Genomic DNA, 23210 nt, shown 5'->3' with positions numbered 1-23210 from the left:
ATGTTTATTCATTTTTGAGAGAGAGAAAGAATGAGCATGAGCGAGGTCAGGGGCAGAGAGAGAGGGAGACACAGAATCTGAAGCAGGCTCCAGGCTCTGAGCTGTCAGCACAGGGCCCAATGCGGGGCTCGAACTCAAGAATTGTGAGATCATGACCTGAGCCAAAGTTGGATGCTTAATTGACTAAGCCACTCAGGCACTGCCCCTCTCCCCCAGATATTTGTAATTTTTTTTGTTTTTCAGAGAGAGCGAGCAGGGGGTGTGGGTAGAGACAGGGGGACAGAGGATACAAAGTGTGCTCTGTGTTGACAGCAGAGAACCTGATGAAGGGCTCAAATTCATGAGCCAGGAGATCATGACCTAAGCCAAAGTCAGAGGCTTAACCAACTGAGTCATCCAGGTGCCCTCTTTTAGCACTTTTGAATATATCTGGTTACTCCCTTCTAGCCTGCAGAATTTGTGCTGAAAAATCAGCTGATAGTCTTTTGGGTATTCCTTTGTATATAACTAGTTGCTTTCCTCTTGCTGCTGTTAAGATTCAATCTGTATCTTTAGTTTTGGACATTTTAATCATTACTTGTCTTGTTGTAAACCTCTGTGGGTTCATCTTCTTTGGGTTCACAGCTCTGTGCTTCCTGGACCTGGATGTCTGTTTCTTTCCTCAGGTTAGGGAAGTTTTTAGCTATTATTTTTTCAAATAAATTTTCTGCCCCTTTCCCTCTCTTCTGGGACCCCTATAATGTGAATGTTGTTATGCTTGATGTTGTCTCTTTGGTCTCTTAAATTAGCCTCATTTTTTAAGTCTTTTTTCTTTTGGCTGTTGAACTTGGATGATTTCTACTACCCTATCTTCCATATTGCCAATCCGTCCTTCTGCATTATCTAAGATTCCCTCTTTTCACTTCTGTTATCATATTAAAAAAAATTTTTTTTAATGTTTATTTTTGAGACAGAAAGAGTGCAAACAGGGGAGGGGCAAAGAGCAAGGGGGACAGAGGATCCAAAGCAGGGCTTGAAATCACAAACCATGAGATCATGACCTGAACTGACATTGGATGCTCAACTGACGGAGCCACCCAGGCACCCCTCAGTTATCACATTCTTCAGCTCTGATTTTTTAAAAATATTTTCTCTTCATTGAAGTTCTCACTGTGTTCATCCATTCTTCTCCCAAGTTCAATGAGTATCTTTATGACCACTGCTTTGAACTCTATCAGGTAGACTGCTTATCTTCATTTCATTTAGTTCTTTTTCTGAAGTTTTGTTTTGTTCTTTCATTTGGAACATATCCCTGTATTTTGCCTGATTCTCTGCGTTTGTTTCTATGTATTAGGTAAATCAACTACATTTCTTGGTCTTAAAAGAGTGGCCTTATGTAGAAGTTGTCTGTGGGGCCCAGAAGTGCAAACCCCCTAGTTACTAGAACCAGGCATTACGAAGCTGTGCTGTGTCAGCTGCATGTGCCCTTCTGTAGTGGCTGGGCTGTTATGATTGCAAGTGTGTTAATGGGCAGGGCTGGGCTGGGCTGGGCTGCGATGCCCAGCTGTGGCTACTGCAGGTTATGCTGGTGTGCAGGACTAGCCTCCAGTGTGGCTGGCTGCAATTGTTGTGAGTGTACTGGTGAGTGGTGTTGCCCTTCCACCTCCAGCAGGAGCTGCTTTGGAGGGGTGCTGGTCTGGCTGAGGCTACCCACTGGGTGGGGCAGGGTTGTAGCCACTTTGTGGGGGTGGGGCACCAGTCCTGGTCAAGACTGCCTATCAGGTGCGGCAGGGCAGGAGCCACTGAGGCAGGTGGGGCACTGATCCTGGCTGAGGCTGCCCACTGAATATGGCAGGGCAGGTCTGCATGGGAATGACATGGCAAGGTAAGCAGTGCTAGCAAGGTAGATGAAGAGCATCATGTGGCAGAAAAAACCAGGATTCTTGTCCTGATGGAAAGGACTGTTGAAAGAAGACAGATAAGTGTGCTGAATGTTGCAGAGCAGTTTGCACTGCTGGGAACCTGCACTGAGTCTGCGGCATGTCAGGAGAGGGGGCCCTAAGGGAGTAATGTTTAAACTAAGGCCTGAAGGATGAGGAGAGAAACAGAGGGAAGATGCTGATTCACACATCCTTTGTGCTAAGCCACTTCCATCATTTCATCTAGTTTTGACAACAACCCTTTAAAATAGGTATTATCCCCATTTTTCAGATGAGAAAGCAGAGGCTCAGAAAGCTGAAGAGCCCTATCCAAGGTCACCTACTTAATATGTGGCAGAATGAGGACTTAAGCTCTAGTCAGCATGATTCAAAAGCCAATCCAGTTAAAAGGCTGTTGCCATAGTCATGGCCAGAAAAGATGATGGCGTTAGTGGATATGGAGAAAAGTGGATGTGTGGGCTCAAGAGGGACAATGCAAGTAGAATTGACGGGACTCAGTGAGTAGTGTTGAGATAAAGGAGGAATCAAAGACGAGTCTTTGTTTCTGCCTTGATTGGGTGACCAGTGATCTACCCAGGCAGATCATTTACCAAGAGGAGAAAAGGGAGAAGCAAGTTTAGAGGGAAGGAATCATTCATCTAAATTTGATACATTCCATTTCAGTTAAAAAAATTTGGTTGATTCAATGAAAACAGGGAGAATTCCATGCCTAGAAACTCACCCTCTTCATGCCCCCTCAATCCCAGTGCTGTCTGTCGATATCTTCTAATGTCCTAAGGCACCCTGATTCTTTTCTGATCCTTGGTCCCTCTGACATCCAAACCCCAAGCAGATCATGACCAAGAGAATGCTGTCCTTGGCCACACCACTTACTCTCACAGAAGTGGCCCTCTGGCTGCCGTGTGCTTTTACCTGCTCTTTCCTGACACTTCTTCTCTACTGAGGTTCTGTCGGGAAGGAGTTGCTCTTGTGGCTGAGCTTCTTCTGGCAGAGGCCCACCCCCGCCCCCCAGCATTCAAACTACTCTGTGTGAGCAGCCTCTGCCTCCCCATCCTCAGAAGGGCCCTGCCCCTGCTTTAACCATCTTCCGTTACAGTCCTGAAATTCCTACCGAATTTAATGAGGGGCCCACATCATCATTTTGTACCTGGTCCCACAGATCATGTAGCCAGTCCTGTCTATATGTCTGCATCATAATGATGGGAAACAGGGAGTGGCATCCTTTCCCATCTGTGGAATGAACCTCATTTCCAGCTAGGAAGACCCACTGCTTTAAATCATAGGGAGATAAAAAAAAAAAGAGCTCACTTCGTTTCCATGAAATATGCAGTTTTATGTGCAGTTTTATGTTTCTTCCTGGGTAATAACTTAGGAGGGAACCTTGGGAATAGAATACAGAAATAACAAATTATGGGCTATTAAATGTGGTTAATTAGTTCTTTATAGCTTAGGTAGAGGCATGGCTGAGTTACTCTGGCATACACAGTTACAGGTAGCAATGTGGGACTGTTTAAATACAACTCAGCGTCCCTCAAGAGGTGGAGGGAGGAGCAACTGAGTAATCCCGGCCTGGCTTTTGAAGCTGAAACCTCCACCAAGGCCATACCTCTGGTCAGAGTATGATCTCTCACAAGCCTAATCACGCAGTGATTAGGGACCTCTTACCTGCGATCCCCTCAGCTCTGCAAGTGTGGAGGTGGTCAGTGTGCAGCCTGGGCACCCTGCAGCAGCCTCTGGGGTGGAACTCATACTTGTGCTCCAAGAAGTCTCCAAGCTGGTTTCATCTGCCACTCAGGCTCCAAACAGCTACAAATCCTTGCTCACTTCAGTAAATATCAATTTAAAAAAAATTGAATCAAAAAAATGTTGGATTCCTAGCTGAAAAAGGATGCAGAAATGCTCTGCTGCTTATTATCACAGCCCTTTTCATCCTGATGAGCTAATGTATGAAGCACTAGGACCACTGAGTGGAAAGTCTCCAGTGTTACTTACAGCAGTAATACCTAAGACTCAATGGACATAGCACACAGAAAATATAATCCACCCTCCCCCCCAAATTCCTTGTTCCATAGCCAATATCAATTCAAACTTATTGTGAAAGGCTTTTAGAATGTACTAGGTCATCCCATTTATTCTCCACTGAACTGATCATATAACTGTGGTCCTGTTCAGGAAGCTTAGCTGACATCCCTGGATTCACAAAAAAACTTGAATTCTTTAGTTTGGTATCTGCATGCTTCCCATTCTGACAACAGCTGGGCTTTCCAGCTCTATCTCACCAAAGCCTGCATTCCAGTCACACCTAATTATTCTTTACCCCATGTACTTTACCCCATGTATCCCATGTCTATCTCTTCTCCCTCAACTTTTATATTTGTATTTATTGAGTGCCTATCCTTGCTAGGTCCAGGGGATACAAAAGGAGGAAAGCAGGCTCAGTCCCTAGCCTTGGGGTCTTATAGTCTAGTAAACCCATGCATTATGCAAACCTTCATGGCAAACTGTGAGAAGGGTTATGAAGGAAAGGAGGCTCCAAGTACCCACATTAGGGGTTTGGTATAGTTGGGGCATCAGGAAAGCTTCCTTGAGAAGTATGATTTCCGTGAAAAGAGACAGAGGTGGTAACTAGGCACCACTGGTAGACAGGGGAGGCTGTGTGGAGGGCAGGCTCCAGGCCAGGCTAGCAAGAGCAGAGGCCCTGGATGCAAGGCCATTTGAAAGAAGGCACTGAAAGGGCAGGGAGGCTAGAGTGCAGAGGGCAAGGGGAGACTCAGATAAGCCGAGTCTGAACTTAAAGAATGTGGTCTTCATCCCTAGAGCCATGGGAGGCCTTTGAAAGATTTTTTCAGAAGTAACATCAGAGGACCTTCTATTATTATTATTAAGTTTTATTTTTATTTATTTTGAAAGAGAATCCCGAGCAGGTTCCTCACTGTCAGTGCACAGCCTGATGCAGGGCTCGAACTCATGAACTATGGGATCATGACATGAGCCGAAGTCAGACGCTTGGCCAACTGAGCCACTCTGGCAGCTGCCCCCACTTTTTAAAAGTAGGCTGTGTCCAATGTGGGTCTTGAACTCTTGACCCAGAGATCAAGAGTCACATGCTCTACCAACTGGGCCAGCCAGGTGCCCCATCAGATTTGTGGATTTTTTTTTTAATGTTTATTTTAGTTTTGAGAGGAGGGAGGGGCAGAGTCTAAAGCAGGCTCCAGGATCCGAGTTGTCAGCACAGAGCCTGATGCAGGGCTCAACTGTGAAATCGTGACGTGACCTAAATTGAGAGCAAGAGTCAGATGTTTAGCCAAATGAGCCACCCAGGCACCCTGATCAGAGCTGTGTTTTTACGGAGCTTCTGGAAGAGGTACAGGGCACTTGCAGGGGGATCAGGTGAAAAGGGAGGAACAGTGCAATAAAGTGTTTGGGGTATAGAGAGGGGAGAAGCCAGATCTTTGTCCTGCACAGTGGGAAGGACATGGTGTCATCTAGTGAGTGTCTGTGAGTCCCGGGGAAGTCTGGGAGCTTGTTTTGAAGAAAGCTGTCCAAATGTTGTGCTCAAAGGGATGTCTGGGCCGCAGGTGGATGTGTGACAGAAAGAATAGGAGGCAAAAACTAACCTCCAGATCAAGAAGAGGGATGCCTAAGTAGCTCGGTTGAGCTTCCGGCTCTTGGTTTCAGCTCAGGTCATGATCTCAGTTTGTGGGATCAAGCCTCATGTTGGGCTCCTTGCTGACAGTGCGGAGCCTGCTTGGAATTCTCTCTCTGTCCCTTTCCCTCTCTCTCTGCCCTTCCCCTGTACACTTGCGTGCTCTCTCTCTTAAAATAAATAAACTTAAAAAAAGATCAGGAAGGAGAAATGGAGCTGGCAAAGAGAGTCAAGAAGGAAAAAAATGAGGATATGGTGCTAAAAGAACAGGGAAGAAAGTATTTCAGAAAGCACCAGCCCTGAAGGGCAAGTGAGCCCCACAAAGGGAAGGGGAAATGAATGGCAGAAAGAAGTTCCTAGTCTAGAAGGCAGAGCACAGGGAGTTCCTGGAGCTGGAGCAGGTGGGACTGGAAGGTGGCTGGGGGCAAGGTGGCAGAGGAGGCCTGGAGACCAGTGGAGCTGGATCAAGAAGGGCCTCAGTAAGGAGTTTGGATGTGATCCTGAGGGTCAGTAGAGGGTTGTTAAAGGTTTGAGCTAGTTTGTCTTTTTAATTAAAAACAAAATGCATGTTCCTTTGTAAATAAAAGAACCACCCTCCACCCAAACTCTGTAGTAGCATAGAAATGTATTAACAAGTGAAGGTTCTTCTGCTGGATCCTACTCCTCAGCTAGCACTTTGGTGTCACCATTCCAGACTTTCTGCCATTCACAAACATCTTTAGTTTTGTGTAAATGGGATCATGCTACATATAATTTTTGCAACTGCCCTTATTCAATCAGTAATCTTGGGTTTCCTTCTGGGTGAGTATATGCAGATATGCTCCACTGGTCTGAATGGCTAACCACAACCTGGATATACCTGTGTAAGAAACTGCCACCAAATTAGTAGCTTAAAATGATACAAATTTGTTATCTCACAGTTTCCATGGGTCAGGAGGCTGGCACTGAGTGGCTGGTCTTCTGCTCAGAGTCTCCCCAGGGTTGCTCTCTCATTGAGACTTAGAGCCATCCTCCAACCTCTTTCACACTGTTGGCAGAATTCACCTCCTTGCAGATTTAGGACTGCAGTTCATTTCCTTGCTGGCTTCAGTCAGGGCCACTCTCGGTTCCTAGAGGTTCCTTCATCTTCAGAACCAATAATACCTCAAGCTTTATACTTCTTTCAAGGAAGAGCTTAGTCCTTTTGGAGGAGTCACCTGATTAGGTCAGGGCCACTCAGGATAACCACTCTTTCTTCAGGTCAGCTGGCCATCTGATAAGCTACTCATGGGAACGGAATTCATGCCGTCACAAGTTTCACCCACACTCAAGGTCACTGTGTCCTCATCTTAGAATCTGGCCAACCACAATACCATACAATTGCCTTCCAATATGTGTTCCACGTTTTGCTTTCTGCAAACAGCTCCAATTAGTTTTTGCATATATTTTGTATGCTTTGTAAACATTTTTGTTGGGTTTTAAAAAGTGACATTCGTGGGTTGAACGATAATCACACTATAATTTTTTTAATTTTTTAAAATTTAATTTATTGTTTATTTTTGAGAGCGAGTGAGCATGTGTGCACAAGTGGGGGAGGGGTAGAGAGAGAGGGAGACAGAGGATCTGAAGCAGGTTCCATGCTGACAGCAACAAGCCTGATGCAGGGCTCGAACTCACAAACTGTGAGATCATGACTTGAGCCAAAGTCAGAAGCTTAACCTACTGGGCCGCCCAGGTGCCCTGTTGCAGTTCTTTTTAAAACAAACTTTTACCTTGGAGGGGCACCTGGGTGGCTCAGTCGGTTAGGCGTCCAACTTCGGCTCAGGTCAGAATCTCATGGTTCATGGGTTCAAACACCGTATTGGGCTCTGTGCTGACAGCTTGGAGCCTGGAGGCTGCTTCAGATTCTGTGTCTCCCTCTTCCTCTGCCCCTCCCCCACTCATACTCTGTCTCTCTCAAAAATAAACATTAAAAAAGGAAAAATTAAAAAATAAATAAAACTTTTAACTTGGAATAATTTTCTACAGACTCCTTTTCTATGTGTGATTTCTCATATGATTTTTAAAAATAGCTTTTTATTTTATAAACTTTTAGATTTGCAGAAAAAAATTAAAAAAATTTTTTTTCAACGTTTATTTATTTTTGAGAGATGGAGAGAGATAGAGCATGAGTGGGGGAGGGGCAGAGAGAGAGGGAGACACAGAATCTGAGGCAGGTTCCAGGCTCTGAGCTGTCAGCACAGAGCCTGATGTTGGGTTCAAACCCACGAACTATGAGACCATGACCTGAGCTGAAGTTGGACGCTTAACCAACTGAGCCACCAGGTGCCCCTATGTTTACAGAAAAATTGAGCAGATAGTACAGAGTTCCCATGTACCTTGCACCTACTTTCCCCTATTATTAACATCTTCTATTACATGGTGACATTAACTACAGTCCAAAGTTTATTCAGATGTCCTTAGTTTTCACCTAATGTCCTTTTTCTGTTCCAGGATCCCATGGAGGATATCACCTTATGTTCAGTCATTACAGCTCTATGCTTTTCTTGGCTTTTGTTTCTTTTTTTTTTTTATTTTTTTTATTTTTTTTTCAACGTTTATTTATTTTTGGGACAGAGAGAGACAGAGCATGAACGGGGGAGGGGCAGAGAGAGAGGGAGACACAGAATCGGAAACAGGCTCCAGGCTCTGAGCCATCAGCCCAGAGCCTGACGTGGGGCTCGAACTCACGGACCGCAAGATCGTGACCTGGCTGAAGTCGGACGCTTAACTGACTGCGCCACCAGGCGCCCCAGGCTTTTCTTGTTTCTTAGACTTTCCTTATTTTTGATGACTTTGACATGTTTGAGGTACTGGTCAGGTATTTTGTAGAATGTCCCTCAATTAGAATTTGTCGGATGTTTTTCTCATGCTTGGACTAGGGTTTTTAGGTGCCATTCTCATGACAGCCACTCAAGGGTATATACTATAACATGTCACTATTGATGTTGAGCTTGGGCACCTGGCTGAGGTAGTATTTGTCAAGTTTCTCCACTGCAAAGTGTCTCTTTTCCTCCCTTTTCATACTTCCAGGGTTGGAAGGAAATCACTATGTGCAGGAAGTTATGGTCTGTCTCACTGAGAGCGAAGTACCTACACAGAGTTCTGCAAAGGGGATTTGTCCAGTCTCCTCCATTTATACAATCATTGATTACCATCAGTATTGACTCACAGATATTTACTTACACTTTGGGTTATATTCCTTTAGGGCTGACATAAGGTTTACTATTTCAAAAAAATTTTTTTAACGTTTATTTATTATTGAGAGACACAGAGACACAGAGCATGAGCAGGGGAGGGGCTGAGAGATGGAAAGACACAGAATCTGAAGCAGGCTCCAGGCTCTGAGCTGTCAGCACAGAGCTGGACGTGGGGCTCGAAATCACAAACTGTGAGATCATGACCTGAGCTGAAGTCGGACGCTTAATCGACTGACCACCCAGGCGCCCCTGACATAAAGTTTATTCACCTGCTTGGGTACTATTAGGCTTCTGCACTGATGGATCATAATATTTCTACATGAGACAATCTCTACAGTCTCTTTGACATTCTATGGTGTAGTAATAAACTTTTCTAATCCTGATGGCAAATTTAATTCCCTCCTTTATTTATGTTGTTTCAATTGTTCCAGTTTTGGCCACTGGGAGCTTTTTCAGTTGTCTCCTGTGCCCTTTGACATATGCCATCTTTATTGTTTTTCTTTTCTTTTTTTTTTTTTTTTTTTTTTTTTGTCTGATGAGCACTTCCTTACTTTTCTTCCTTACAAAAGGCTCATCTTGTGTATTTCCTACCTCAGTCCTAAAATCAGCCATTTCTCGAAGGTGCCCTGGTTTCTTTTATTAGAGAACAGAATTAGAAACCAAAATCTAGGGGCACCTGGCTGGCTCAGTCAGGACAGCATGCAACTCTTGATCTTGTGGTCATGAGTTCAAGTCCCATGTTGGCCACAGAGCTTAAAAGAAAAAAAGTGGGGTATCTGGGTGGCTCAGTCGGTTAAGCATTCGACTCTTGATTTTGGCTCAGGTCATGATCTCACGGTTGATGGGATGGAGCCCCATGTCAGGCTCTGTACTGACAGCATGGAGCCTGCTTGGGATTCGATTCTTTCTCTCCCTTTTCCTCTGTCCCTCCCCTATTCATTGTCACTTGCTCTCAAAATAAATAGAACATTAAAAAAAAAAAAAGGAAACCAAGATCTGGGCATTAGATGTACTCAATGCTACTGGAGTGTCACTGCTGTTTGGTACTCTCAGCAGCAGAGCTAAGAAATACATATGTGTATACTAACCCATGTATATATGTCTATATATAAATATTTCTATATCCAACAATTTCTACTGTCTCTTAATATTCCCTTGGTGTAGTATGTCATAATCTGTTAGCAAATTTAGTTCCCTAAGTGATCATAGTTTTTTTCTGAGACAAAGTGTACATTATCATCCATCACGGTGAAAGCCCAGCAGTATCCAAACATGCAATTACCTCTTATGTCAGCCCTAAAGGTACAGTATGTGGTTTGACTTTGTGGAAGTAAAGGCTTCCCTATTTTATAAGACCCCTATATTTCTTCCCTTTTCTACCCCGAAAGAGAGCCACTTAGCACAAGTCATAGGAGTATGTGCTGGGGAAAAAAAAAGGGGGGGGAAGGGGGGTGGATGCCTAGGTGGCTCAGTCTGACTCCTGATCTCAGCTCAGGTCTTGATCTCAGGGTCATGAGTTCAAGCCCCACATTGGGCTCTGAGCTGAGTGTGAAGACTACTCTAAAAAAAAAAAAAAAAAAAAAAAAAAAAAAAAAAAAAAAAAAAAAAAGATGGAGGAGGAGGAGGAACAAGAGGAGGAGGAAGAGGAGGAGGAGGAGGAGAAGAGGAAGAGGAGGAAGAAGAAGAAATATGTGCTGGGAGCTATCAGAAACCTTAAGAGAAATGTTTCTTGGTCTGGTACATGCTCTACTTTGAAGAACTAAGGGCTTGGGACAGTGTCTACAGTCCACAGTGGAACCAGAAACCCAGGCTGGGGTGGGCTGGCAGTGGGGCAGACTTGGGAAGAAAAAGGGGAGGTCAACCTGGAAGAGAAAGGAGTATCAAGGAATCCTTTGAAGGTGACTCTAGAGAGAGACTAAAAAGTAATCAAATGAGGAAGTGAAGAAACAGTTTTACCTCTAGCTGGGATCCATGAATGCTGGAGATTGGCTCTAAGAAGGCGCTTTTCTCTCTGGAGATGAACAGTTTCTTCTAGATGTGACAGGGCAACATGTCAGGGTTACAATTCCATTCTGCAACGTCTTGGATAATGAACCTCTACCGGCGTCTGAAAGTAGGATTTTGACATAAAAAACAGTTTCTTCAGTTTTCAGAGTTTTTATCTGGGTTTCTTTCAGATACTTTTAGCATTTATGTCTATCCTCTAGAAGAGACAAAGCCCACTCACTAACTGCCAGTATAAAGATTTCAGTGAGGGTGATTGAAGGCAAACTGTATTGGTTTGGGAATAAAACACTTCTTTCTGCAACTATATGCTAACCTGGCAGTGCCTTTAACCACTTTGGTAATTTTATTCCTTTAATAACCTTTAATTTTTTTTTTTTTGCTACAGAAACAATGTTTATCATCATTTTAAAATTCAGACAATACCAACAAACAAAATGAAGAAAATAAAAATCATTCATAATTCTAAGATCCAGAAAGAATCACTATTTATATTTTTGAGCAGTCTTTTTCTTCTCCTATGGACATATACATAAATGTAATTCATAAAAATTGAATCATGTTTTATATAATGTTTAGTATAAAACCTGCTCTTTTACATCTAACACTATATTATGCATACCTATGCTCACTTGGACTTGCCATTCTCCAGTGTTCAGAAGCTGGATCTAAACACAGAAGACACATGGACTGAATCCTCACTTTTAATAGGCATTGCCAAATCATCCTCCAAGAGGTTGTGCTATGTTACATTTCCACCAATAACGTTTACATATTCCCCCTAACTAATATCAGGTGATGATTTTAAATCTCTTCCATTTGGAGAGATGGAAAAAAGGTAATTTCACTGGTGTTTTAATCTAGATTTGTTATTACTTGCACCTTACAACTTTCTAAGACCACTATCCCTTCTTTGCTTAGTTTTACTTTCTTCCACATACTGAATTGACTGTCTCCAGGAAAATTTCTACTTACTTTTTCATCCTTCTTCCTTTGACAGATTTAAGTATTTTGCATCTATATTCATAAGGGATGTTGGTCTATAACTGTGTTTTTCTGTAAGTTCTCATCAGGTCTTTTTACACAGGTAATACTGGCCTCATCAAATGAATTCAGAAGTGTTACCTTCTTTTCCATTCTCTGATAAAATTTGTGTAAGATTGGTGTTACTTCTTCCTCAAAATTTTGCTAGGAATTATCAGTAATAACTCCTTTTTATTTCTGGTATTTATGTTCTGTAATGGATGTTTTCTTCCTTTTTTCCTTCCTTGGTCCATCAAGCTAGAGCTTAACAATTTGGCTGCTCTTTTTACAAAGAACAAGAACCAACTATTAGCTTTGGTGATTTTCTCTCTGGTTTGTTTTCTCCATATTAATTTGTTATTTTCTTCTTTCTGATTATCTTGGGTTTCTGTTTATCCTTTTTAATTTCTTAGGTGATAACAAACCTTTCTTCTTTTTTAATGTAAGTATTTATTTCCCAGCTTTAGTAAGATATAATTGACATACAACATTGTGTAGGTTTAAGGTATACAACATGTTGACTTGATACACTTAACATATTGTGAAATGATTACCACTGCTCTCTTAGCAACTTTTAAGTTTATATATGGTATTATAAGTATCATGCTGTATATTAGATCCCCAAACTTATTCATCTTACAACTGAAAGTCTAACTTTTGACCATATCTCCCCATTTCCCCCAAACCCTACTCCTTGGTAGCCACCATTATACTCTTCTGTTTTTAGAAGTTTGGCTTAAAATTTTTTTTTTAAATGTTTATTTATTTTTGAGAGAGAGAGAGAGACAGAGTGCAAACAGGGGAGGGGCAGACAGAGAGGGAGACACAGAATCTGAAGCAGGCTCCAGGCTCTGAGCGGTCAGTACAGAGCCAGATGCAGGGTTTGAACTCATGAACCATGAGATCATGACCTAAGCTGAAGTCGGCCACTTAACCAACTGAGCCACCCAGGTGTCCCTTAACTTTATTTTTTTAATGGCATCTTCATTAGTTACTAAGCTATTGTTTTTAGCCTTAAGCCCATCCTTCTACATTCTGCTCTGCAACATTGGAAATGAAATTCTGCAAAACCATAGGTCTCCTTACCCAGCTGGCTTCCTGACAAATCCCACCAACAGGGGAGCACTAGAGACAGACAAGAATACAGGAGAAGAGAGAAGAGAGTTTCTCCTTCCTGTTTTGCTTGCTGCTACCTACTGTCAGTGTTTGCTCTAGGATTGGTTCTTTACCATTAAGGCAATATTCTGTTCCAGTTTCCAGGCTCTTATAGCATTCCCAGAATGAGACTTATTACACCTTCTGGAGGTACCAGCCAGGAAGTACTCTGTGATAGACAGTATAATATCAAAGATATCCACGTCCTAATTGCTGGAACCTACTGAATATGGTATTTTACAGTGCAAACAGGAATTTGCAGATACGGTTAAGAATGCTGAAATGGGAGATTATTCTCCATAATCCCAGTGGGTGGCCCCAATGTAATCACAAATGTCCTTAAAAGTGGAAGGAGGAGGCAGAAAGGTCAATGTCAGAGTGGTGAAATGTGTGAAGGACATAGCTGGCCATTGCTGGCTTTGGAGATGAAGGAAAGAGTCAGAAACCAATATGGGAACCCTCCAGAAGCTGGCAAAAGCAAGGAAATGTTTTCCCAAGAGCCTCCAGAAGGAACACAGCCCTACTGGCACCTTGATTTTTTTGCTTAGTGAGATCTGTGTAAATCTGTGTCAAACTTCTAACCTATACAACTATAAAATAACCTGTTTTAAGCCACTAAATTTGTAGTTTGTTACAATAGAAATAGGAATAGAAAACTAATATATACCCCAACATCAGAGGTCTGGGTTCCAGCTCTTGTCAGGACCCTCTTCCAAGCTTCTAGGTATCTATTACTCCAAATTCTCCCCTTGTTTTCCCAGCCCTATGGGTGGTAACTGTTTCCTGTGGGTACTATTTACATGGTACTTCAGGGTTCCCCTCTGTATTTTGAGTCTTCTATACCTCTTTAATGAACCCCTGAAATAAGTTCTTCCCACTAAAATAACTAGGGTGGTTGGTTGCCTTTTTCCTAATTCAGTATCTGACACAGAACTTTGCTACTTTTATTATAGTCACATCTCTTAGCATTTTCCCCCTTTATGGCTTTTTGGTTTTGTGATTTATATAAGAATTTCTCTATTCCAAGATCTTTTTTAATCAATTTTTTCCAGTTATATATAGCTTTATATTTCATACAGTTTTTTTTTTAAGTAGGCTCCACACCCAGTGCAGAGCCCAATGCAGCTTGAACACATGACCCTGAGAGGAAGACCTGAGCTGATATCAAGAGTTGCTTAACCTACTGAGCCACCCAGGCACCCCATATTTTATACAGATTTATATTTTAAATTTAGTTTTTAATCCATCTGGAATTTATCTTTGCACTTAGTAGTAAATTATGATTTAATGTGATCATTTTCCCCAAGTGACTACCTCATCTTCCAACATCATCTAGTCCACACTTTCCCCACTGATGTGAAAGTTGTCCTAGTCATACACTGAATTACCATATATGTGTGGCTCTGCTTTTGGATCTCTCTTCTATTCCATTGATTTGCTTGTTCTTGACCTATAATACACTACTTTAATTTTTATAGCTTTATACAACATCTTCATGTTTAAAAGGATAGGTCTTGCACCAAGCAGGATTTATACCTGGGATGCAGGGCTGTTCAATATCCTCAAAACAATTAACGTGATTCATCACATCAATAAAAGTAAGGACAAGAACCATATGATCCTCTCAATAGATGCAGAGAAAGCATTTGACAAAATACAGCATCCTTTCTTGATAAAAACCTTCAAGAAAGTAGGGATAGAAGGAGCATACCTTGAGATCATAAAAGCCATATATGAACGACCCAATGCTAATATCATCCTCAGTGGGGAAAAACTGAGAGCCTTCCCCCTAAGGTCACGAACAAGACAGGAATGTCCGGGGCGCCTGGGTGGCTCAGTCGGTTGAGTGTCTGACTTCGGCTCAGGTCTTGATCTCGCGGTGAGTTCAAGCCCTGTGTCGGGCCCTGTGCTAACAGCTCAGAGCCTGGAGCCTGCTTCAGATTCTGTGTCCCCCCCTCTCTCTCTGCCCCTCCCCCGCTCATGCTCTGTCTCTCTCTGTCAAAAATAAATAAACATTAAAAAAAATTAAAAAAAAAAAGATACAGATATCCACTCTCACCACTGTTATTCAACATAGTATTAGAAGTCTCAGCCTCTGCAATCAGACAACACAAAGAAATAAAAGGCATCCAAATCGGCCAGGAGGAGGTCAAACTTTCACTCTTCACAGATGACATGATACTCTATATGGAAAACCCAAAAGATTCCACCAAAAAACTGCTAGAATTGACTCATGAATTCAGCAAAGTTGCAGGATATAAAATCAGTGCACAGAAATTGGTTGCATTCCTATACACCAACAATGAAGTGACAGAAAGAGAAATCAAGGCATTGATACCATTTACAGTTGCACAAAAAACCATAAAAGACCTAGGAATAAATCTAACCAAAGAGGTAAAAAATCTATACACTGAAAACTACAGAAAGCTTATGAAAGAAATTGAAGAAGACACAAAAAAATGGAAAAAGATTCCATGCTCCTGGATAAGAAGAACAAATATTGTTAAAATGCCAATACTACCCAAAGCAATCTACATACTCAATGCAATACCTATCAAAGTAACACCAGCATTCTTCACAGAGCTAGAAAAAATAATCCTAAAATTTGTATGGAACCAGAAAAGACCCCAAATAGCCAAATCGATCTGGAAAAAGAAAACCAAAGCCGGAGGCATCACAATACTGGACTTCAAGCTGTATTACAAAGCCGTAATCATCAAGACAGTATGTTATCGGCACAAGAACAGACACTCAGATCAATGGAACGGAAGAGAGAACCCAGAAATGGACCCACAAACGTTTGGCCAACTAATCTTTGACAAAGCAGGAAAGAATATCCAATGGAATAAAGACAGTCTCTTCAGCAAGTGGTGCTGGGAAAACTGGACAGCGACATGCAGAAGAATGACCCTGGACCACTTTCTTACACCATACACAAAAATAAACTCAAAATGGATGAAAGACCTCAATGTATGACAGGAAGCCATCAAAATCCTTGAGGAGAAAGCAGGCAAAAACCTCTTTGATCTTGGCCGCAGCAACTTCTTACTCAACACGTCTCTGGAGGCAAGGGAAACAAAAGCAAAAATGAACTACTGGGACCTCATCAAAATAAAAAGCTTCTACACAGCGAAGGAAACAATCAGCAAAACTAAAAGGCAACCGACGGAATGGGAGAAGATATTTGCAAACGACATATCAGATAAAGGGTTGGTGTCCAAAATCTATAGAGAACTTATCAAACTCAACACCCAAAAAACAAATAACCCAGTGAAGAAATGGGAAAAAGACATGAATAGACACTTCTCCAAGGAAGACATCCAGATGGCCAACTGACACATGAAAAAATGCTCAACATCACTCATCATCAGGGAAATAAAAATCAAAACCACAATGAAATACCAACTTACACCTGTCAGAATGGCTAACATGAACAACTCAGGCAACAACAGATGTTGGCAAGGATGCGGAGAAAGAGGATCTCTTTTGCATTGTTGGTGGGAATGCATGCTGGTGCAGCCACTCTGGAACAGTATGGAGGTTCCTCAAAAAACTAAAAATAGAACTACCCTCAACCCAGCAATTGTACTACTAGGCATTTATCCACAGGATACTGCTGTGGTGTGCTGCTTCAAAGGGACATGTGCACTCCTATGTTTATAGCAGCACTATCAACAATAGCCAAAGTATGTAAAGAGCCCAAATGTCCATCGACAGATGAATGGATAAAGAAGATGTAGCATATATACAATGGAGTATTACTCATCAATCAAAAAGAATGAAATCTTACCATTTGCAACTACATGGATGGAACTGGAGGGTATTATGCTAAGTGAAATTTGTTAATCAGAGAAAGACAAAAATCATATGACTTCACTCATATGAGGACTTTTGAGACAAAACAGATGAACATAAGGGAAGGGAAACAAAAATAATATAAAAACGGGGAGGCGGACAAAACAGAAGAGACTTATAAATATGGAGAACAAACTGAGGGTTCCTGGAGGGGTTGTGGGAGGGGGGATGGGCTAAATGGGTAAGGGGCATTAAGGAATCTACTCCTGAAATCATTGTTGCACTATATGCTAACTAATTTGGATGTAAATTTTAAAAAATTTTTTTAAAAAATGTTAAAAATAAATAAAATAAATAAAAGGATAGGTCTTCCACACCTCCATTATCCTTCCTCAGAATTTCCTTCTTTTCATGTGTTGTTATTCTTCCAGATAAACTTTAGAATTTAATTGTCAACTCCCAATTTTATTTTAAAATAAAATGGACTTCTTATTAGAACTGCATTCAGGTTATAGTTTAAGGAAGAAGTAATAGCTTTACAAGATCAAGTTTACTATCCAGGGGCACCTGGCTGGCTCAGTCAGTAGAGCGTGAAATCTTGATTTCAGAGGTTGTGAGTTTGAGCCCCATGTTGGGTGTAGAAATTACTTAAAAAATTTTAAGTGGTATATTTGGGGCACCTGACTGGCCCAGTTGGTGGGTAATGCAACCTCAAGGTTGTAAATTCGAGTGCCATGTTGTGTGTGAAGACTACTTAAAATCTTAACAACAACAAAAAAATAAGTAAAGTTTTACTGTCCAGGAATGTATTTCAGTAAGCATTAAAAACTTGATTATTCTTTTAAAATGTGTTCCTATATATTTTAGTTTAAAATTTTTTTTTTCAACGTTTATTTATTTTTGGGACAGAGAGAGACAGAGCATGAACGGGGGAGGGGCAGAGAGAGAGGGAGACACAGAATCGGAAACAGGCTCCAGGCTCTGAGCCATCAGCCCAGAGCCTGACACGGGGCTCGAACTCCCGGACCGCGAGATCGTGACCTGGCTGAAGTCGGACGCTTAACCGACTGCGCCACCCAGGCGCCCCTATATTTTAGTTTTTAGTGATACTGTGAATGAGATTTTCTTCTTGTTATATTTGTAACTGGTTGTTGCTAATACATAGGAAAACTATATTTATCGTATTTCTAACTTCTTGCTAAATCTTACAATTTTTTTTTAATGTTTTTATTATTTATTTTTGAGAGAGAGAGAGAGAGAGAGAGAGAGAGCAAGTGGGAAAGGGGCAGAGAGAGAAGAAGACACAGAATCTGAAGCAGGCTCCAGGCTCTGAGCTGTCAGCACAGAGTTCATCATGGGGCTCGAACTCACACACTACAAGATCATGACCTGAGCCGAAGTTGGACACTTAACTGACTGAACAACCTAGGTGCCCCTAAATCTTATTAGTTCTAAAGATTGTTTTTACTCAGTTTCCTTGGACTCCTATTTAGATAACTGTCACCTGCAAATATTATGGTCTTTTCTAATATTTAGACCTCATTTCCTTTTCTCATCCCCAGATCCTAGAATCTAAAACAATGTTAAAAAAACAGCACTAGCAAGCACCTTTATCTCATTATTGACTAATCTGATTAAAAGTCCCTCTATTGTTTTCTGTAAGATTTGCTAATGATTTATGAAAAATATTTTTTTATCAATTTATGAAGTTTCTTTCTATTCTCAGGATGCTATATACATACATACTTACACACACATGTATACATATACACACTTACATTCATTTATTTATTTATACATACATACATACATACCAAGAATGGCCGTTGAAGTGCCTCAGGAGAGGAGTATTCTGTAGGGGCACTGAGCTCCAGTATGGTTGTACCATTAATCACTGGCTTTGAGGATGACATGGCCTCTACTAGGCCTCAGTTTCCTCATCCACTGTGCCAGGCACCATTGTCTCACAAAACAAAGTGGTGTTGATATTTATCATCACTGAAGGGCATTAGGTAGAGGAATTCAATAATTAGATTTGTGCTTCAGAAAAATCATTCAGACTGCAGTATGAAAAATGGTTGGCTCTTTCTTCTCATCCATTTTTGTCAAAAATCTTACCAATCTTTCAAGGCCTGTTTCAAATTTTCCTTCTTCCACGAGTCCCCTCTCCATCATTCCCAATCCTCGTAGTCAGAATTCTTCTCTGATTCACCCCATAAAACCCAGAACTACTTAGTGGAAGTGCCAAAGGGCAGGCCACCTCAAGGTGGGCCACTTTGGCATGAAGGTTATTTCAAGTTAAAAAGCAATCAAAACCCAGCAGATTCAGGAAAAACTCTTTATCTCTCCCCTCAACAGCCTAGAAAGAATTTAGATAGAGGACTTGCTCCAGGAAGAGCGTTATTACCATAGACAACTACATTATGATATGAACCAGGTATGGCAGACAGGAAGGAATGCAGCAAAGGCCTATTTGATCAAAGTCTTCTGTGTCCTATTGTTTCCCACTGGCCCAGAAAACATTTGTTTACCAAACATTTACTCTTTTTCATCTTCCTGTGAGTTACATTCCTTCATTTGAAGTCCCAGGCCCCTTTATCTTTAGTTCAGAATGTCATATATACCTCATTTTGCCTGATTGTCTCTGGAATTTTATATCTGTGTGGATTCCCAGTACATGTGAAATTAAATTTGATTTTCTCCTGTTAATCTGTCTCATATCAATTTGATTTTTAGTCCAGCTAGAAGGACCGGAAATTCTTCCTCTCTGACAACTGCAAACCCCTTGAAACTGGGAATTCTATTTTCATCCTCACATGCTTCACAGGGATAGGTTTACAGGAGGACTTAATAAATAAGTGTTCACACAATTATCCATGCACTACAAAACGATTTTAGTGGGACAAAGGAAGGAATAAGTGAGAGCCACTCAATACTTGTTTGGGATTCAAGCCTTCTTTTGATATGGAGTTTATCCTCAAACCTCAAGACATGTATAATTAAGCACTGCAGGAAGTATTTTCCACTAGCTGTGAAAGGTTCCAACCTGCCTGGAGTGCTGATGTCCAGGAAACAGGCCCTGGGGCCAGTCTGGTTTATTGTCACAGGGCTTTAATAGTATCTTGCAACTCGGAAGCCTGAGAGCTTCCTTTTCACCATGCACGATACATTGAAAGCTTCACTTTCAATGGACTATTGATATATGGGAATGAGTGACTGTGACCTGTTTAATTTTCTTTTGAAAGTTTTACCCATTAAATTTACTTTTCCCAAGATCTATGCAATTCAGTATTATGGAAATAAAATACTTGAATTGAACACCTTTTGCAGCTTGAAGATCAGTTCTCTGTTCCATAATTTAAAATGACTTTTAGGAAAAAAGAGTCACATACACAAAGTATCTATTATCATCTAAGTTAAGACTGGAAATTTTCTATAACTTTTATAGAGCCTGTGACCAAGTACAATGGGCCTAAATAATCCAGAGATTTCCCGAAAAAGAAATTTCCCAAAAATATTAAAAAAAAATTTTTTTTTTTTAACGTTTATTTATTATTGAGAGACAGAGAGACTCAGAGCGTGAGCAAGACAGGGGTAGAGAGAGCGGAGACACAGAAGGTGAAGCAGGCTCCAGGCTCTGAGCTGTCAGCACAGAGCCCGAAGCGGGGCTCGAACTCACAAACTGTGAGATCATGACCTGAGCCAAAGTGGGTCGCCCAACCAACTGAGCCACCCAGGCGCCCCTCCCAAAAATATTTTAAAAATTATTTTGAAAACAGGTTGCTGCCTCTGGGAGTGTGGTGGGGACAAGACTGACTGAGTAGGGCCATTAAATAACTCTCGGGGGTGATAGTAATATTTTAATGATTCAATATAGGATACCTATGTGAATACAATTCACAAAATGGTGTCAAAATTCACCAAATGGTGCAATTATGATTTGTCCACTTCACTGGACATGATTTTTTTTTTTTTAATTAATGAACAGTAGTCCTTGTCTTCTATAGTGCTCATTCTCTTGACTTGACTAATTTTTTTAAAGACTTAATTTTTTTTAGAGTAATTTTAGGTTCACAGCAAAACTGAAAGAAAGGTACAGAGATTTCCTATATATCCCTTGTACCTACACATGCACAGCCTCCCCTATTATTAGTATCAGTCACCAGAATTCTACATTTGTTATAACTGATGAATCTACATTCACACATCATAAACACCCGAAGTCTGTGGTTTGCATTAGGGTTCACTATTGTTTTTTTTTTACATTCTATGGGTTTGGATAAATGTATGACATGTATTCACCATTATAGTATCATGCAGAATATTTTCACTGCTCTAAAACTCTTGTGTGTTCCACCTACTCACCATCCCACTTCCACCCCACCCCCATACTTGCCCCTCTGGCAAACTTTTGACTGTCTTCATGGTTTTTGCCTTTTCCAGCATGCCATAGAGCTGAACTCATACAGTGTGAAGCTTTTATGTGTTTAAGTTTCCTCCATGTCTTTTCATGGCTTGATAACTCATTTCCTTTTAGTGTTGAATAATATTCCATTGTCTGGATGTACTACAGTTCATTTACCCAGTTACCTACTAAAGGGCATCTTGGTTGCTTCCAAGTTTTTGGCAATTATGAATAAAGCTGCTGTAAACATCTGTGTGCAGGTTTTTGTGTGAACATAAGTTTTCAAGTCTTTGGGTAAACTGTATGTGAATTTTACTTTACAAAAAAAAACCCCTAGGGCGCCTGGGTGGCTCAGTCAGTTGAGCATCCGACTTTGGCTCAGGTCATGATCTCACAGTCCGTGAGTTCGAGCCTCACATCGGGCTCTGTGCTGTCAGTGCAGAGCCTGCTTCCGATCCTCTGTCTCCCTCTCTCCCTGCCCCTCCCCTGCTTGTACTCTTGCTCTCTCTCTCTCAAAACGTAAATAAACATTAAAAAAAATTAAAAAAACAAAAACAAAAACACCCTATAAACAAATGTTAAGCTCTAGCTAAATATATGCATGAATTGTTGAGGGGTGAAGTGTATTTATGTCTGTAACTTACTTTGAAATGCATAAAATATAAGATGATTTATGGAATGGATAGAGGGATTGATAAGTAGATACATATATGTAATAAAGCAACAATAGGAAAATATAAATTGTAAAATCTAGATAGTACATGGGTATATGCTATAAAATTCTTTCAACTTTCTTGTATGTTTGAAATTTTTCATAAGAAAATATTAGAAAAAATTATTCTGAAGTATATGTTCCATTCTCTCACATAAGATACATTTCAGAAAGCCAGCCAGTATCTTTCTAACAGTCATATGGCTGCAGCTCTAAACTGTAACTAAAAACACACTAAGAAAGCAAGGGCATGCCAAGTCAAGGACCTTACAGCAGCACTGACTCTGGAAAGGACATGATGTGAACTGGTATGAGACAAGCTGAGGTTACCCAGTCACTGCCTAAGGTGCTTCCCATTTGGTTCCAGGGGTGACCTTTTAGTTCAAAGATAAAACAAAGTCTTATTCTAGAAGCAAATTATGATAATTAAGCTAAGAGGGTGGAGTGATCAAGGTCACCTTGAAATGGAGCTCAGCTCCTGCCATGCTCATGTGTCCTAGTGCTTTCATCTCCCTGCCTGCTGGACTATGGCCTCCATTGGAGAAGGGCAGGGTGAGAGGAAAAAGTTTCCATAGCTACTGAACCTAGAAGATGTAAGGGAGGTAGGGAACAGAACTGTGAAAAATGAGAAAGATACTAATAATAAATAGTAGCTAACGTGAAACCCATTCTAAACTTGGGTATTTCATTTCTCTTCTCACAACATGCTAAAGAGGCAGCATAGGTGTACAGGTCAGAGCAGTGGCTCCCAATATGTAGTGATGGGGCACTCTAGGGACTCAAAGTCTCTTTTGGGGGATCATAAGGTCAAAACTGTTATCATAAGCTGTTACTTGTCTTTTTACTCATTTTCTCCAATATGTGTACAGAAGAGTTTCCAAAAGGCTGCATGACATGGTATTTTAACCAATTAGTTGCAGAAGCAGTTTTGAGAATCTAGCTGTCTTCTTTAAACCAGACATTAAAGAAATTTGCAAACATGTAAAACAATGCCACTTCTATAATTTTTTAGAAAATAGTCATTTCTTATAAATTTCTTTTTTTTTAAATTTTTTAACGTTTTTATTTATTTTTGAGACAGAGAGAGACAGAGCATGAACGGGGGAGGGTCAGAGGGAGGGAGACACAGAATCTGAAACAGGCTCCAGGCTCCGAGCTGTCAGCACAGAGCCCGACACGGGGCTCGAACCCACGGACCGTGAGATCATGACCTGAGCTGAAGTCGGCCGCCCAACCAACTGAGCCACCCAGGCGCCCCATTTCTTATAAATTTCTTATAAATATATTAGTATGTAATGACTTATTTAAAATGAGTTAGTAGTATTTAAAATTT

General features: G+C 41.1%; 2 long non-coding RNA genes across 5 annotated transcripts in view; both read right to left on the bottom strand.

Moving 5' to 3' along the window:
* Positions 1-3750, bottom strand: part of LOC122471001 — a 37407-nt gene extending 33657 nt beyond the window's left edge. For all 4 annotated transcript variants that reach the window (XR_006294053.1, XR_006294051.1, XR_006294052.1 and 1 more), the window contains exon 1: positions 3585-3750. This is a non-coding gene — a long non-coding RNA (uncharacterized LOC122471001). The remainder of the gene's footprint in view (positions 1-3584) is intronic.
* A 5499-nt stretch (positions 3751-9249) lies between these two features.
* The window catches only part of LOC122471002, a 45662-nt gene continuing 31701 nt past the window's right edge, over positions 9250-23210 (bottom strand). Inside the window, exon 2 of the long non-coding RNA XR_006294054.1 lies at positions 9250-10890. This is a non-coding gene — a long non-coding RNA (uncharacterized LOC122471002). The remainder of the gene's footprint in view (positions 10891-23210) is intronic.

The sequence above is a fragment of the Prionailurus bengalensis genome, chromosome D3 (genome assembly GCF_016509475.1).
Source record: "Prionailurus bengalensis isolate Pbe53 chromosome D3, Fcat_Pben_1.1_paternal_pri, whole genome shotgun sequence".
NCBI lineage: Eukaryota > Metazoa > Chordata > Mammalia > Carnivora > Felidae > Prionailurus > Prionailurus bengalensis.
Note: the sequence above shows the minus strand (reverse complement) of the source record. Positions and strands in the feature narration are given on the sequence as shown.